Source organism: Suncus etruscus, chromosome 10 (genome assembly GCF_024139225.1).
Source record: "Suncus etruscus isolate mSunEtr1 chromosome 10, mSunEtr1.pri.cur, whole genome shotgun sequence".
Classification (NCBI taxonomy): domain Eukaryota; kingdom Metazoa; phylum Chordata; class Mammalia; order Eulipotyphla; family Soricidae; genus Suncus; species Suncus etruscus.
The window spans coordinates 85,769,444-85,783,835 of record NC_064857.1 but is presented as its reverse complement, the minus strand read 5'-3'; the positions used below and the strand labels follow the sequence as shown (position 1 = coordinate 85,783,835).

Below are 14,392 nucleotides of genomic sequence, written 5' to 3'. Positions count from 1 at the left end.
AGTTAGATTCCAGTGTAGATGAAGCAGAACTTCAGAGAAGTCTCTGCTCTGAGATGCTTTCTCTTCTTTTCTTTCCCCTACCTGCTGAGTTTGGCTTGAGACAATACCTCCCAAGGTGCTTTGGAACTAGACAAGATGGAAATCCAGGCAGCACAGGGGTTTCCCTTCAGACAGAACCACTGAAAACACATTACCTGAGTGTATACATTTGGAAGGCAGCAGACAGAGCAAATTCAAATAGAAGAGGAAAAAACTCTACCTAACATGGCATAGAAATGTCTTAGAAGACACAGGAGAAGACTTGGGCTAAGTGTGGAAATAAGATTAGCTTCTGGAAGACATCTCAAAACATAGTCCTGACTCTCTTCTAAATTACTGCCCAGCATCTGGGCCCCCACCTCTTTCACTTTCTAGAATAATCTACTCCTTTGTTTTTCTACCTGATTGACTACTCTCTACCCTTCTCACTGTTCCTTCTTTCTCCTTTCCTTCCCTAGCAATCCTATCAATCAGTTGTATCAAAGGGCAATATCTTAGGGAAAAAGGAAAAGGAGGAAGAGTAAAGCATTAAAAGTCTTAAGTTGTCTCTTAAAAAAAATCACTTGCTAAATGTTTGTTCAATCTTGAATGGGTCCTTCTGAACAACAGCTAAAATCCTACCCTTTAAAATGATCAAAAAGACTCTCAGAAACACAGAATAACATCAAGAAATCTATCAACAGATACTAAAAAGCATCTACTTTTCACAGAATCTGTGTTAGTGGGCCAACGGTATTAAATTTTTATTGAATATTCAGAAATCTTAGGAAAGAAGAATCTTATGAGACTAGACACATGTCATGAGAAAGAGTCACATTAGTAGAATTATGCAAAACTTTGCCCTTGGTATTACAGCACAGGAGCAAATGCCTGGCAGGTACACTAAATAAGAGAAGGCTAGATGATACTTTGCATACATGGATATTGAGGTCTAAAGAAGACTGAGAACCATAAGGGAAATGTGGCTTTAAAATCTTGGCTCCAGTTACTCATTCTTCACCTCTCATCTTTCAAGGTACCACCACTGGTCTCAGACTTGAACCGAGTACAGGGGTGGAAACTAGTAGAGCCTGGGTATGAGTAATACATCCTTAGAGGACTCTGGGGAGACAGTCTCTCAGCCAGCTGGGGCGATTGTCATGGTTGCTATTAGGCCAACATGCTAGTCCACTGAGGACTCATCAAGAATTGTTTTCTCTAAAATATAACTAATCCCATCCCTGAATGTTCTTAATCACAGTTTACCTCATAAACTCAGAACAATGAAACAGTTTGATGAAGAAATGAATCAAACCATTTTTAAGTCTTTAAATAGAGGGGCTTGAGATCAGAAATTTTTCTGACTCTTCATTTAGGTTATCTACCCTTCTACTTCTTTGGCACTTTGGCTAATAAAGATTATTCCAATTCCCTTGTGCACAAAAGCCTTTAGTTCCAAAACCAAAGAGTTTTATTGTGTAGTCAAATTTGAACTTTCTTGACCTGAGAAGAACTCCACAGATTGTGCTATTTGGCAACTGAAAGTTCTAGGCTTTCAGATCAATAGGAGGCACTTAAGTTCCCAACTCATGAGATTTAATGGGGAGTGAATCTTCAGCATGAAACAAATGTTTTCATTTGCATGATAAGAATAAAGTTTAAAAAAATAAATGCTACCTATATCCTGCGTGAAAAAATATCATTGCCTCATTCCTTTCTTTCTTTAAAACATGACTTGCTGTTAGAACAGGAAAAGAAAGCTATCACAGGGTTTTGTGTTAGAAATTAACCCCAGGAGGGTGGAAGTATGTATTAATATCATTTGCAAGAAAATAAGTCCAGAAATATTTATTTCTTTTTAGCCTATTAAATACTGATCACATCCAATATGTGCTTTAGATTGAGTGGCTGCTTGACATTAGGGAAATGTGTTGCAAAGCAAAGCAAAGCTCATGCGAAAGCAAACCTCAACACCTTTCTCACTCATCTAGAACATATTCAAGTAGGAATTTGGGGGTGAAGAGCTGAAGAACTACTACACTCTTCACTCTCTGACATTTTCATAGCAACTAGTTTGCTAGTCAGCATTTATATATCAACTGCCAATGGTTTTGGAAGACACATTAAAACTGATGAATATTTATGTACAAGACAATGCTAAGTACTCTGATGACATGCTAAATGGGAATGCTAAAAGATTATTCCTCTCAGGAAGTTATAATATCCAGATACTCCCTGGACTATCCAATAATGAAAGATTTGCAGATAGGTAGCTAGAGTGTAAATGAAACATCCTATAAAAACTCTTCCCCTCTAGAGACAGGAGATGATTCTAAGTTCACTTAGGGTTCTGAATGAGGGTAGCAAGCATTCTTCCCCAGATCACTCATGTAACAATTCAGAGTTTTTCCGCTCATCTAATCCTGTTGGATTAAACCAATGCAGTTTTTCCCTAAAGGCAGGTACTGTGAGCTATGGACCTGACCCTTCAGAGACACCAGCATGGTTCATGGCCTTGTTGGCCAGCTCTGTATCCAAGCAGATTCTTTGGAACATGCAACTGAAATCAACTTCCTGGTCATTTCCAGTCCAGGCTCTTTTCTACCCAGGGCAGTGAAATACAAAGCTCAGTAGATTCCAGTACATTCTCAACAAGGTACTTATTTTTGGGAGAGCATCAGGGGTACTCAAACTTTTGATAAATGCAGGGAAGAGAGAGAAGATAATACACAAATAATAGAAATGGGATGGGACACTTGTTCTGGTAGAAAGTTGCTGTGAGAAATTTGAGTTTCATTCAGAAAAGGCAGTAACTTTCTTGCTTAAAAATGTAAGGCAAAAAGGAGCTTGAACAGCCAGCCCCTGGATGAGCCAATATGAAAGAACATTCTCAGCAGAGGACCACTGCCCAAGGCTGTAGAGGAATGAAAAGATATAAAGGAAGTTTGAGAAAATTCTCCAGACTGCTGGAATCAAACCAGCACGTTAAAGAAAGCTTGTTCCTACCTTGCAGAGTTAAGATTTTATTCTATGACTGTTAGAGAGCCAGCAGAGACTTCCTAAGTAATGTCTTCTGGAAGTCAACAGGGAGTCAACAAAAATTCTATACAATTTTATAGAAAATGTTTGCAGCACAAAGATTCTGCCTGAGGTGACTGCAGTGAAGGAGGTCTGCTAACAGGGCTCCCTACCACCAATCCAGACAACTTTCTACCAACACATGTTATTTTCAGAGCAAAAAGAGTTTGTGTGAAATAACCTGTCTCTCTGGATATCCTATGGGAAGCAGAGTCCTTACCTGCCAGTAAAAAAGTATAATCCTTTTACTAAGGAAGGAAAATTTACTTTGATAGTTTTCAAGTTAGCACATAGACATTTCCATCAAGACACTATCACTGTCATGATGACAATTTATCCATCTTCACTGCCCTGAGAGTCTTAGAGTTGGTGACCATGTCTTCAGGAAGTCTCCAGACAAGTAATATTTGAGCAATTACCCTGTGCTAGGTGATGTGCATTGGATAGCACCTTGCCAGGGACCTGCAGGTGGCCTTTGTACATGGACTCTGAGTCTCTATCATCCCATCCCTGCATGCCTAGTGTCTGGCTGATACTCCAAAAGCTTTGTCAGTGACAGAATGGGAATTCGTTGTGTTTCTCTAAATATCACATTCATTTCCTGAAGATGTGCTCTGCATGTAGGTTTTGGGAGAACAACACAGAATCTGCCCTGTATTGCTTGGAAACCCCATTTAGATTTAGATCAGTCTTAGACCAAGACTCCAAGACCAGTCAGAGGATAAGCAGGGACTGAACCCTCAAAGTTGGAGGGCCAAGAGAATCTAGAACACTTAGCAAACAAAGGGATGACATCTTCACTACCTTCTGGAGTTTCCCTCTGGGTTATCTGCAAGTCTCACCTGCTGAATATGATTGTGGAAGAAAACAAAGGCCTCAAGCTGGGGTACCACTGAGTGGGAAGCTCAGCACTGACACCCAACTTTTAACCATGTTACTGTCCACCCGCCACGTGGCACTGAGCTGGGTGGCTCCAAGCCCAGCCTGGGCTGGCTTTGTTAAGAATGTCCTCCCGCTGAGCAGGCCTGAAAGAGCTGCCAGATACTGCAGCCACTCCCCCAGGAGACAGCCAGCCTCCTTAAGCCCTGGGCTAGAAGGTCTGCCACAGCTCCAGCTGCCTTTGCATTCTACCAACATCACTAGGAGAGATGGTACTGCATAAAATATCCTTGTGAAAGACTGTGCAGGTCTTCGCTTGGCAGTGGTCCTGACCCCAGGCTGCAGCGTGGAGGAGTAGTATCTCTGGCCTTGTTCTTAAGTATGTCCACTTTGGCTGCATGTCTCAATCTGGAAAAATCTTTTTGATGGAAATTGATGGAGAGTGATCCCAGTGTGGCTATAAAAAAAGTATCTCATTATAGTGCCAGGGAAAACACTGCATTGCCAGAGCAGGTTCTGGATGTGAATCTCATGCTCTGATACCCATCATAAATCCTTGAACATGCTTTTGAGGTCTGGGAGCTCAGTGTCCTGTTGTCCTGCTGTCATTCAGGGGTGCCTTCTGTGACCACTCAGGAAGTTGTAGAGAGCAAGTGAGAAAAAAAGCCTCCATTTTTGTTTATACTTCCATATTTCCAATAAGAATTCCTATGAAATGCAAAACCCCCCACCCATGTAGCAGCAGGAAGAGGTGAGGGAAAAATAGTATCCCTGCTCTGAGCTGAGGACTGTCAGATAATAATTTAGATTTCTGATGGGAGAAGGAATGGGGACATTTGGTGTTTGATATCACAAAGAAACCAGGGATCACCTACACTCAACACCAGATGGCATTCCATTTGTCTTTTATAAACTAACATGACACAGGTATCATAATAAAGGGAAAAGTCTATTCTTGCTTTCAGGCATTTGTCCTAGTAAAATAATCACGAACATTAAAAAAGCTACATTATAAAATTATACAGGGGCTGGTGTGAAAATACAGTGGCCAGTATGCTTGCCTTGCATGTGGTTAACTCAGGTTTGATCCTTGACAGCCCATATGGCCCCTTTGGTACCAGTAGGAGTAATTCCTGAGCACTTCAGACAGAGTATCACCCATCTATCCACCCACCCCCAAATCACTGTCTAACTCTTTCGCAAAATAAGATTAGTAGAATAAATTTGTGTAAAGGTGATGATGATGATGATGATGATGATGATGGTGTGTGTATCTAATGACATATTGAATCATTAAACAAACAAGTGCTAGGGCAGCATATGTGACTGTGTTAAGGAAAAGCAAGTGCAAAAGAATCTAAAGCATAATGGAAAACTGTGAACTGATTTCAGAAATGAACAATGGAACTCGAACAACTGGACTTAATCCTGTTAAGCTTGTGAGACTGTGTGTGTTTGTATGTATATGTGTTTGTTTCTTTTCATGAGCTCTCCAAAGGTTTTTCCGTTTTTGCAAAAATAACAAATATCAAAGAAACATGGCTGTGCTTTTGAACTTCCTCTCAGGCACTGAGAAAGAGATAGCTAGTACGATCACAATCTTCTTCAAAGCAGGTCAGTGCGGGTAGATGGGAATGGGAGTAAGGAAACCAAACAAAGCCCCAAAGGACACCTGTCACCTACTCAACTTCCAGTCATGACCCAAGGCCTATGGTCACTGGTTTTAGACAAAAACAGACCTCGTTTTGGGAGTAGAAAGAAGAGTCCACCAGGTGCTGTGAATGCCAGGCCACTTGACCTTGGTCAAAGTCACTTCCTCATCTGAAAAACAAGGAGGCTGAGAGCAATGAACTCTGAAGACCTTGCTGTAAGGTTCAGTGATTTTTATGACCCTCTGAATCTCCAACAGACTAAATTCTTTTCAGTATGTGAAATATTTGGTGATGAAATATCTCTACAATAAAAAGAATTTTGTTTCTCTAAAGGCAACAGAAATGAGCAGAGGCATGTGAAACAACTAGCTAGGCAGAAGATTCAAGTCCAGCTCACTGCTCCCTAGATACTTCCTCTGAGGAAATAACTTAGCACTGCTGAAAAAAGAGGATGAAATGAGATAAATGGCCAAGCTCAAACTGATACCGGTGGCCAAGAACACCTGGTGAAGATGACATTCAAGCTATGTGGCAAGTACAGAAGACAGAGATCATAGGAAATGGCCTAGCTATCACTGGAGCCCAAGACATTCTGAAAACTATGCACTTCCAAGAGCTTTAGGTGTCAGATTTACAAAGACAGTTGTGAGGCCTCAGTTCAGAGATTCTAACTGGTTTGGATCTAAGAATTGCAAGGGCCTATGCTTGGAAACCGAGACAATCCTGCACCTCCTGGTTTCTGGACCCTACCCCCATCAAGATGAAGAAGACGGAGTTTAATGGGTTCAGTGTCCTCACTACCTCCATGTAGGCACAACCCTGACATGCAAAACTCATGATTTGTTATGATTCTTGATTTAGTTCTGGATGAAGCAGGTCTAAGAGGGACAAAGCTAAGACTGAGTGTTCTATCTGTGAGGCCCTGGTGTCTAACCCTGACACCTTAGAAAAGCCTTTGGCCCAGATTCATCCATGACTGCCAGGTGAGTGGGCTGGCCTTGACACGATTAAGGTGCCTACCTTAGATTGCTAGGCTTCCCCCACCACGAACTGGCCTTCCAGTCTAGTCTTCTATGAAGTGCTCTTGGTTCTGCACCCAGTCACTTATATCACTGGGTTCACCTTCAGTGGGGCAGATAGGCTGATGCCTCCATGCTGCTCTGCCTTTTGTCCCTCACAAAAGGACCGAGGTAGGCCTGGCACTTTCTGTGTATTGTCTGGACTTAACCCAGGGGTGATATTCTTCTCTGATCTCAAAGAAAACAACTCCCAGAAGAGCAGCAATCTGGAGAACTCTTGAGTCCAGCTCCGTGTTTAATGCATCCTTGTCAACTTGGAATATGACAGCAAGCGCTCAGGTCAGAGTGAGGCTAAAGGACATGATGGAGAACAGGGAGGGGGAGAGCGGAATATGAATGAGTAGGAAGGTATTAGAAGAAGAAAAAAAAAATCACAATCCTTTTTAAATTTTTAAATCCTTCTTTGTTAAATCTGGGTCCAGCATAAAAAAGCAAACACGAAGCATGTGAGGCAGGAACAGCATCAGATGAAGAACTGACAGGTCACAGTGCATAGAATCAGAGTAGGTCAATGAGGTTGGCTTCTTGCAGCGCCTGGACCCACCCACCTATGACACCCTCTGCCCCAAGCTTCACAGGAGGGCTCCAGCTCTGCCATAGTGACAGCTGGACATGGACAAGGCACTGACTGCCAAGCCCCAGAACTCACTTCACTGTGGGTTTCTCTAGGGGGCCAGTCACCCCACCCCTGCTGGGGCCCCCTCCCCTCCTGCACCTTCTCCCCTCGACCAGCTGCCAACCTCCCTCTCTATTCTCCCAAGAAAGGCTGCAGAACTGCCCCCAGGCCTGGCCCCTCGATCCTGCCCCAAGATTTGCATTGTAGCCTTGGCTTGCACCTGCCACCAGCCCCTCCCTTTCTGTCCCCTCAGGTCAGCCCAGCAGCCCCCCTTGCACAGCCATTAGCAGATTCCCAGGCAGATGACGCCAGGGAATGAAAAAGGCCAGAGGACGCTTAGCTCCCTGGCTGCTTTTGTGGGAAGCTGCCTGGGACAGAACCCCTCTCCTCCCCCACTCCTCCGTTCTTCTCTCATCTGTTGTCCCTTGGTTCCCAGGCTCTCTCCACTGCTTCTTGAATCTGCTTATTGATTTGGAGCAGCACATCACTTTTGTGCTGCAGGAGGAACAGCCCAGGGGTTGTAGAGGCAGTGTTCATGTGGAATTGGGAACACTGCATTGGAGGCAGACACAAGATGTCTCAGTGAAAAGTATCCTCAAGTTTTTCCATTTACAGATGAAGAGAAAACCCAAAGAGAACCAGTCCCCTGCACCCCCCAGAGGTCATCTGCATGTTTCAACTTCCAAGAAAAATCCTTAGAGTGGAGCTATGTGAGTCGGCTCTGCAGAAACAGAATTATTGGGGCTCTGTCCTCAACCTCAGCCTCATCCTAGCTCTTACTACCAGCACTGTGGGTGGGGTTCCTCAGACCATCAAACAAGGAAAGCGAAAGTCACAAAGCAGAACATGTCACATGATCAAATCCCATGTGGATATCAAGCACAGGACTAGGTAGTGAGCACAAGGAGTGTCATCCCCAATAGTCACTGTCCTCCAAGCCAGAGCACAGGAGGCAAACAATGTGTTAAGTAGCTTTCTTACAGAATGTGCACATGAATTAAATCATCACACCATGCTGCATCCTACTTATGTCTCAAGAAAAATTATGTCCCAAGGTATCTGATTTCTGATGCACCAGCACCAGTACCCAATATCAACAAAAGAGCCAGGCAGATGAGACATATAGAAGAATTGCTTATTTGTTTCTCCTTAATTTGTACCTAGGAAGCTGATAGGTGTGTATTGGCCTAGTGTAAAATCCTCTCTCTGCAAATTCAACTCAGAGTCAAGTTGTATTTAGATTCGTAGCTTATTGCGCCCCTCTCTGAGCTCCAAAGTCCTGAGTGAGGCTTTTTATTATACATTTTCTGGTTAGGCTATGGGCTAAACTGTATTTTGTTTCTTCCTCATGAGAGATGAGCCCTTGGGATGGTGACGTGTTCTTCTCTTAGCCCGTGGTGTCCTATGTGCATGGAGGCTTAGTAAATCTCAGTAATGTTCCTGATTTCTTCATAAGAATCCATGTGTAAAGTGAGCTCTTGACATGGTATGCGTCAAATCCAAGGATCCCATGTCTGTCAGGAATGTGTTTATGATCATACGCATAGTCCCTCATGGGAGATACCAACTGACCCTCAGTATAGCTAAGCAAGGATTAGGTCAAAGACCCTGAGTGGCACAGAATTCATGTTAGCAGTGACCTCCATGTACCTGTGCTTATGCATTCTTTCTCACCCACCAGGAAAGGCCTTCTTTCCAAATCGTATTCTCAATTATAATTTCCAGGAAGTTTCCAAGATTATTTCTCATAATCTTACTTCTTAAGATGTCATGTACATTTGTACAAGTTGTGCCCTGCACAACATTTTAGGCGCAGGTCATGGTGTAGTAAGTCTGTACCTGTTTCCTCCCCAGCTCAAAGTACACCTGTTACCATGGTTCCATAACTTTAAAGGATTTAGCTTTTGTATTCTTTAATCAAACATTTACTTCAATAGCTGTGGGGAAAAAGAGGCCCTCATTTACTGCTGGTGGGATGTTGATGCTGGTGGGAGCATTCATCAGACAAATTTAGTAATGGAACTCCCATTTGATCCAGCAACCCCACTTCTAGAAATATTCTGCAAGTGACTGAAAACAAATGGAGAATAGACATTTTCACACCTATGTACCTGTAGCACTATCCACAATGGTCAAAATCGGAAAACAACACAAATATTCAAGAATATATGAGTAGATAAAGAAGCTATGGTATATAGAAGCAATAGAATATGCAATGAGATATAGTCAGCCATAAGAAAAGATAAAGTCATGCAATTGGCTGCTACAAGAAGAGACTGGAGACTATCATGCTGAGCAAAGACATAAAGAAACAAATGCCCAAGACAATGGAAACAAAGAACATGAGAATTGATGCTCAGGAGCAAACATGCCACCTGAAGGGACAGGGGGAGAAGATAGGGAGTCAGCAACAATTGGTAGAGGGAAGTGCTCAGCCAGGAAGAGAAGGGAATGTGAAAGGTAGTAAAATATTATGTATGTGGGAGTTGGAGCGATAGTACAGTGGTATGCCTTGCAGGCTGCTGACCAGGGACCAACCCAGGTTCGATCTCTGAGCACAGAGCAGGAGAAACCCCTGAGCATTACCAGGTGTGACCTAACCACCCCACAAAAAAACACATTATGTATAAAATTCTATTAGCAAATGCACTGTAAACCACAGAGCAAAAACTGCAAAGGGAGGGAGGAGTGAGGGAGTGTCTCTTATAAAAACCAGACTGGTGGGTGGGAGGCAAACAGGGGGACACTGGAGGACGAAAATATTTGGACACTGGTGAAGGAATCAATGTTAAAGTAGTATATGCCTGAAACACAATCATAGTTTATTACTTTGTAATTTATAACTTTGTAATTTCACAGTGACTGAGACATTTATAACTAAAATAATTAATCCAATAGAAAGGAAATTTTATTTAGTTTCTACTTAATGATAGATGGTCCTTTTTTTTTTTTTTTTTTTTTTTTTTGGTTTTTGGGTCACACCCGGCAGTGCTCAGGGGTTACTCCTGGCTGTCTGCTCAGAAATAGCTCCTGGCAGGCATGGGGGACCATATGGGACACCGGGATTCGAACCAACCACCTTTGGTTCTGGATCGGCTGCTTGCAAGGCAAACGCCACTGTGCTATCTCTCTGGGCCCAGATGTTCCTATTTTTAAGGCTACCTAAAACTTGCCATAATTTAAGACAACATTTCTCTTTTACCACTTCTGATTAACAAAAAAAACAAAACAGACGTGATTTTTTTTATCATTTTTTACCATATATACTGTATTACATTCAAATTTTAGAAGCCAGAGACATTTCACTGGCTCTCGGGCTTATTCACTTATGAAATTGACTTCTGCTTTATTTGGGCCAAAAGCTCACTGAACCCCATAAAGCATTCTCCATGTCCACCTCAACACTCCTACAGCCTGAAGTGAAAAAAAAAAAAAATCAACTCACCTGCTCCATCCCTCTTCGGTCCCTCCTACCAACATCAATTGGCAGGTGAACAAACACAAGATTGATAGACTGACAAGAAACAGAAAGAATTATAGTAGAAGCTCATGGTTCCCTCCTCTACTAGATCCCAGAGCAGCAAGAGTAGTAGCAATTCTGAGATATGTACCCAAATGGGAGAGCAGGCTAGGAGGAAAAGAAACAGGGCGAAAGAAGATGGACAAGGCATTGAACGGTGTTTCTGAGTGGGAAAAAGTCACTGCTCCAGAGGTGCTTTATTTTTCATTTAGAGTCCCCTAATTTGAGGATGAAGGAAGAGCCCCTTCATCTTCACTTCCCCAAAGCCAAACACCAAACACCAGACTGAGGGGATGTCCTCCTTCATTGCAGAGTTGAGGAGAAAGAAGCTTGGGAGGACTGTAAGGTAAGATTCACCTTATTTTCCTCTTTATCTCACTTGTGGGTACATGTTTTACTTTCCTGACTGCCCCAAGAATTTCCAGCAAGGCTCACACTTATCTCCTTGCCAGCAATTCATGCTTTTGTCTGTTTTCATTTTAGAAGAAGAGCCATCTCTCCCTTAAAAGTTAAGATTCTTGCAGGCAGAAGCCCTAGAATAAGACAGGGTCCAGTTTCTGTGATTTCTGGGCCCCTATGATGTTCCCCTTGCAGCACAGTGCCCATTCCCATGAAGAAAGGTGCTGATTCTGCATGAAGTAGGTTCTTCACATATTTATATAGAGTTCAGCACAAATCAAGTTAGCTCTGGGCAGCTTCTGCTGAAGGATGTTATTCCGATGACCTGCTCTGCTCCATGCTTTCCCTCCAACTCTCCATCCCCAGCGTCAGGGTTCAATTCTCTGCTCAGTCAGCCCTGACTCCACTTTGACCACATCCTTAGGCCATTACCAGTCTAATGGGCAATCACAGAGGCAAAATTTTCTGTATTTCTGACCAATACAGTCTGCTAACATGAGCCCTTGATCCAAGGAGTTTGTGGACTCAGTAAGGGAATGAGACCAAAGAACTTACAATGACCCAGAGGACAGGGTCACCAGCACTGTACCAATATCCCAGCAGATTCTGGGGTCCAGGCTTATGTTTGAGCAGCAACTCGAAGAGGGTGAAATGTCCAGAAGCAAAGGTCATTTAGGAGCATGCCAGATCTCAGATGACCCTGGGTTTCCGACTCACATTTTGCTCCCCAGAAGCCAACACTGTGCCAGCACTCTACAGAATGACTCCACGTGTGTGGAATAAATTAATTGCTGAAAGCAAGCTAGATCATCTCCATGGACTGTCTCTTTGCTCAGAAGGCAAAGCTGTGTACGTTTCCCTTTTTAATGACTGGCAAAGTCACGGAAATTTAAAGCCTGATGGAGTCCGGGCACTGATTCCAATTTCTCATGTGCAGATGGGAGCACTGAGGTCCAAGATCTCACAGAAGGCTTCCTCCTCTCAGTCTAGCACACGCTCAACTCTGTCACGCTGTCACACTTCACAGGAAATCCAAGTGTCTGCGAGGCCTATAGCGGAACCACAAGGCTCTTGGATTCTTCCTTACCGTCTCTGCCAAGTTGAGTCCCTCGACAGTAAAGAAACATTTCCTCTAGGAGAGAAAAAAAGAAAAGCCCTCACTTTGCCTAGGCTGAGCTAAGTCTTGACATCTGACTTCTCAGAGAGCAGCTTTTGTCCCCTAAAGGACCCTTAAGGAACACGCTTCCACCTCATGTCCAGGCACAGTTGCAGAATGGACTGTTCAACTCAAAAGTTTTCTTTAATGGTTGAAATTAGGAGAAAAGGCTTCTCTAAGCCACCTCTTTCCTAAGATAGACAGTTTCCTCTGTCCTGTTGGTAATAAGTGTTTTAAAAGAACATGTCATTGACAAGAGCCCAAAGACAACTCTTGGTTTCACCCATTGCTAGGCACAACACTGGCCTGAGTATATTCTCTTTCAGTGCATCAAATCTTAAACAAGAGAAATCTGCTAAATGCAAGCTAGAATGTGCTATCCACTGCCCTCCACAACTCTCCTCCAATTACAAGTTCTTAGACAACCTGTTCCATTGCTGATGGGATTCCAGCTTCTATGATAGCTCCCACCTACATATCTGGCTTTTGCTTTCCTGTTTTTTAGAGAAATTAAGGAGCAATAAAAATAAAACAGTGAAAAAACTAATCATAGATGTCATAAGGGGTCTTAGGTATGGATTAAAATGCTTTAATCTGAAGGGGGGTGTATTCAGGCACTTAAAAAAATGAGTCCACAAGTGGAAAGGATGATAGTACAACAGGTAGGCATTTGCTTTGCATATACCTAACCAGGCTTCAGTCAGTTGTATTGCATAAGGGCCCCTGAACATTACCAGGAGTGATCCCTGAGTGCAGAGTCAGAAGGTCTGACAACCACTAGGGAAATATTTAAAAAAAAAAAAATGAGACCGGGGCTTAAGAGATGGTAGAAGGATGATGGTTCGAATCCCAGCATCCCATATGGCCCCCGAGCCTGCCAGGAGCGATATCTGAGTGTAGAGCCAGGAGTGACCCTTGGACACTGCCGAGTGTGACCCAAAAAACAAAACAAAACAAAAAAAGAATGAGACCACTGGAGCCAAGAGAGAGTACAGCAGGTAGGGTGCTTGCCTAACATGCAACCAATATAAATCCAGTCCCCAATTCCACTTAAATTCTACCACGTCCTATCAGGAATAATCCCTGAGCATAGAGTCAGCAGAAAACTCTGAGCACAGTGATATGAAGCTCCCAAGCAAAATTGAGAAAAGGAGAGTAAGAGCAATATCACGTAGCATACACCATCTGAAGGTAAGTGGTAAGTGTGTGTATGGCATATACGTGTATGTGTGCATGTGTGTATATGTGTGCCATAGGGAATAGAGACAAAAAGGGTTTTTTGCAGAGACTTATACATTGCTTTCTCCCCAGGAGTCTTAAGACACACTGCAGCTACTCTCTATGTTCCCACCACTCTCCTCTTACAACTGGTTATGTTCATGGAGCTCTCAGGTCACCCACTGAAGTATTCCTGGGTGTCTTTAAACTGAGTTTAAAATAAAGACCAAGCTTTACTGTTCAGTAAAGAGATAATCTGCTCAGTAAAGTTACCACACTAGAAATAAAGAAATCTAGAAATAAAGGGCGGTCTTTCTGCCTGCACCGGCCCTGAGAACAGACACCCTAAAATACCCTGCTGGAGATGTTTACATCTGACCATAATAGGAGATTTCTTGTAGATATTAAGCCAAGACAGGTTTTCATTTGCATAAGGGGTGCTGTAAATTGAAGTGTTTTAGTTCTACTTGTGATAGGAGAATGACAGTCGGATTCAGCATCTGAATCAGAAAGGTTTCCTAGAATGTTACACAAAATAGTCTTCTTTTTTTTTTTTTTTCAGTCAAGAGACACAGAGTGGCTAAATGGATCAAAAAACTCAATCCAACCTTCTGCTGCCTACAAGAAACGCACCTGAATAGTCAGAACAAACATAGACTCAAAATAAAAGGCTGAAGAAAAATTATCCAAGCAATCAACACCCATAAAAAAGCTGGAGTGGCCATACTAATATCAGATAATGCAAACTTTATACTCAGGAAGGTTGTGAGGGACAAA

General features: G+C 42.8%; 1 protein-coding gene across 1 annotated transcript in view; it reads right to left on the bottom strand.

Moving 5' to 3' along the window:
- The window catches only part of SETBP1 (SET binding protein 1), a 355,475-nt gene that overhangs the window by 220,664 nt on the left and 120,419 nt on the right, over positions 1–14,392 (bottom strand). The gene's annotated exons all lie outside the window — the stretch shown is intronic.